This window comes from Limulus polyphemus, unplaced genomic scaffold (genome assembly GCF_000517525.1).
Source record: "Limulus polyphemus unplaced genomic scaffold, Limulus_polyphemus-2.1.2 Scaffold1205, whole genome shotgun sequence".
NCBI lineage: Eukaryota > Metazoa > Arthropoda > Merostomata > Xiphosura > Limulidae > Limulus > Limulus polyphemus.
Window position 1 is genome coordinate 186,583 of NW_013666815.1, and position 4,292 is coordinate 190,874.

General features: G+C 29.8%; 1 protein-coding gene across 1 annotated transcript in view; it reads right to left on the reverse strand.

The window, feature by feature from the left end:
* Window positions 1-1,628: 1,628 nt before the first annotated feature.
* The window catches only part of LOC106462605 (protein RMD5 homolog A-like), a 21,761-nt gene continuing 19,097 nt past the window's right edge, over window positions 1,629-4,292 (reverse strand). The window contains exon 10 of the mRNA XM_013922548.2: window positions 1,629-3,626. The gene's annotated coding sequence lies outside the window, so the exon portion shown is untranslated. The remainder of the gene's footprint in view (window positions 3,627-4,292) is intronic.

A 4,292-nucleotide genomic window follows, 5' to 3' on the forward strand; every position in this document is an offset into this window, starting at 1 on the left:
TGGAATGTGATTTTCTTAACTAGTTAATTAACAAACATCTAACACTATTCTCCTGGTGATGCAAAGAGGCCATTTTGGAACCTTAAACCACAACACTTTTTTGTTAGTTGTCAAAAATTTATCAATCAAGTCTTCAACCCTGTTTTTTTACCTTACTAACTTTGCCCTTGGCCAATTTTACATTCCTTTATTTTTGATCTAAATTCTAAAAAAATTGACAAGTGGTTTAAAAAATTAGAAACCTCAACTTGAATAGCACAATAGCCAATTTTCACTTTCATTAAGTAAAATTAACATGATGGGAGAAGGGGAAGAAAAATATCGACGAACACCTCAGTAGGGTATTTCAAAGAATTTCCTTTAAAATAGTCCCAGCCACTATGTAAGTTGAATTCATAAAATAATAGCACTTTCCATGGTATTGGCTGTTGTTACATTTTTGTTTTACCAGTAAGATCATACATAAGTATAAGTAAAAATACTTCTTAGAGATTTACTGTAAAATCTGTCTTTCATACATTAACTAAATACTAAGTTTATTGATCATTATTTATTTTCAACATATCCTCTCTTACAACCTGCACAGTCTTTTAAGCGATTGATTGAGCATGGGATTGGTCCATTGGCCAGACCCTGTATCATAGAAGTAAGTTGACTATACTTTCTCATCTTCACAAAATGTGGCAAGCTTGTAATCAACAGTACAAATATGTTGTACACAAACATTAACATTTTTGTACTAAAGATGCACCTATGAAATACAAAGTCAAACTGACAAAAGTGATGTTCCCAATCTTGTGCACTGTGTCATTCAACATGGTGTGCATCTGATTTCATTTAGAGTTGAGAAAATACAAGACACAATTTACAGGGATACCAAAAAACTATAAGCATTTAAAAGGTTGTGCAATTTGCAAACTGTACAAAGGACAAAAGTATTCATACTCGCATAAGCTTGTAAACTTTGACCCCTTAACCATGCACTCAGGGTTATAGAACATGTATTGATACTTTATTTAAAAAATGGGAAAAATTATGGTAAACCTATATTATTTTTTCATAAAATTATATTTTGTTATATGAAATTTTAATATTAAACAGGACTAACAATTGAAATGACTGAGGTTACTGATATTTGAAAGTTTTAATGGTCAAGATCAACTTTGATATAAAATGAAAGGAATTATACATTAACTATCTAACTGGCTCTTTGTAACCTATATATATAACTTCTTTTTAATTTCACCAAAGGTGCGACGTAAAGGCCTAATTTTTGGGCCATACCCGCTGCTGTAAACTGAAGTTTTACCTGTACGTCTTTGATTTAATAGGCAAAAACTACAGAGCAGAGACTATGGCCAATCAAAGAAAACATTGGGCCTCTACATCGTGGATTCTCCTTTCAATTCTACCTATGGTGAAACAGAAAAGAAGTGTGTAACATATACATGTAATCATTAAATACTTCGTCCGATATATAATGTGGAATAATGACTTAGGCACAAGCTCTAACATTATTCAAATACCTAAATTACTAATTTGGTGATTGAAAAGAACTTAAAAATCCCATTAATAGTTCTTTTTGTGTAAAGACATTGCATTTTTTAAATCAAGCTGGCAATGACACATTTGATTTTTTTTTTCTAGTATTTTCCAGAACTTTTATTTCGCTATCACATTTATATATCAAATGCTGGGCAAAACCATACTTTAGAATAATAAAATTTAAATTATTTAATACACACACAGGAAATTGTAATAACTCTTCCATACACACACACACACACTATATATATATAAATAACCACAATTAGAGAATTTTTGATTAATGGTCATTTTCACTACACTGTTTTACATTTTGTGTAAAAGAAAATACAAACTTTGAAACAGTTTCTTTTCAACACTACTATATTCCTAATATCTGCAAATTATGTTCCTTTCAGAATTGACACCAGGGGGATAAGCAGTTGTAGTTCTTTTGCTAAAATCAGAGGCATGGGTTTCTTTTGGTTTAAGAAAAGGTCAATTACCATTCATATTTGGATTTAAGATTGGAAAAGTTGAGTCCTCCTGAAAAATGTAACTTCTAAAATTAAAAAATTCTCTGAAAGGAGGTGATTTACATTCTTGGAATGGATGCAAGTAGGTTACCATAACTGTAATACAGTAAGCGTATATAGATGTTCTTGAATATATACTTTTAAAACAAAAATTAACATAGATATATTGAAATTTATCATTTAAGAAATGAAGAGAAATCTGAAAACAATATTTTTTTAAATTTAGTTGGGTCAGCATGACCAATTTACAGGATAATTCTCTCTCTCCTTTTATTTACAAGAATGTTGTTTAAAAAACAATCCATCCCGAATACTTCACACTGAATGTCTAGTTCTCAAAATAATTAGTAAAAGTTAAATCTAAGACAAATGTAGAACATAGGAAGTCTGATTATTTTTATCAATTTTACATAATCCAATTTCATGGCATAATTCTGTTAAAGTTTTTCGTAAAAGTTAATTACTTAAAAACAAAACAACAACAGATAATGTGAAAATGTTTGTAATTGCTACACATTATTAATACAACAGATATTGATTAAATCTGATGACTCTTGCCCTTCGCTGAAAGATTAAAACATGAGTGACTGTATTATAAAGTATGAAAAAGTCAGCGATTCTAGCAGAATTTACATACATGTTTTATAAACTTTCCAAAAAACATTACACGATAACCATTTAAATAAACAACAAATACTTACGTTCCACAAACTCTACTTCAAGTTTCTTTATACATTGCAATAACAAAGTAATATATAAGAAGAAAAAAAAAGACATCAATCCAATATCTGTCTTGTACTATTTCTTACTAGCCCTAGAATTGTATATGTTACACGATAATCCCCTTTACAGAATCAAGTTATACATAACAGTTGTCAGCTGAAATTATTAGACTAAAATCATATTTCAACAGTGTAAGTTTCATGTCTCGGCCATTTCCAAGTCTTTAACTTTTAAGATTATGTGTGTGTATGCAAATTTTTATGATAATTCTGTTATATGACATATTTAAATGATGCGACTGTATAACGATCTTAAGAATTTCAGTAAATATTTGTTTAAGGAAAAAGATAGGTTTGTTAGATGTCATTTAGACATACTACAGACTGGCATAATGTGATTTATTGCCTACTTGGTAATATAATGTCATCAAAATGTTTAAACTTTACATGCATACCAGGATATTTCACTTCATTAAGCTTACCAAAGAAAATCTCTAAAAAATATCAGTTAAAGAATACTCTGAAACAAGTGAAGAATTCCGTCTTGATGTTAAAATCATTACATAATCAACTTACATTTTCTGTACAAAATTTGTATACATAGAGGAACAGTATTGTTTTTAACATTGTTCACCAACCTTCAAACACAAATTAACTGGATTGACAGAATATTTTACACACACTTTTTCTGACTAAAATGTTCTGTATGCCAAAATGCACACCCAGCAATTTTTATACGGTGCTTGCTGCCTATCCCACAGAAGTTACAGCATTCTTTTGTTGAAAAAAAGGAAACTCTTCTTCAGATATTTCAAGAATACAAGGGATGGAAATCCACGAACAGCTAGAAGAAATAAGAAAATTACAAAATTCAGATGATTTGCTTCTGTTATTACCCAGAATTCATTTACTTAATTGAAGGAAATGTCGCACAAACTTATGGTTCTGAATTTCTGTGGAGCAGGATTTCAGTTTAAAATATAACTGTTTTTCTCTGCAAAACTTAAAAAAAATTACAGCTATACAAGAACAAAGTAAGACTCGATTTATAAGTGGCCTTATAACTTAGTGTCAAACAGTAAAAACCAAGAGACTTGTGCGATCTTCTAAGTTCTTGCATTATAACTTAGCACAAAATTTTTTGCCACTGGTCTTTATTAATCAATAACCCTGATTAAAGTTAGAAAAGGAAAAATACTAGATTATAAGCAGTCAACCAAAAATCCCACTGGTCTTTATCAATCAATAACCCTGATTAAAGTTAGAAAAGGAAAAATACTAGATTATAAGCAGCCAACCAAAAATCCCACTGGTCTTTATCAATCAATAACCCTGATTAAAGTTAGAAAAGGAAAAATACTAGATTATAAGCATCCAACCAAAAATCCCACTGGTCTTTATTAATCAATAACCCTGATTAAATTTAGAAAAGGAAAAATACTAGATTATAAGCATCCAACCAAAAATCCCACTGGTCTTTATTAATCAATAACCCTGATTAAAGTTAGAA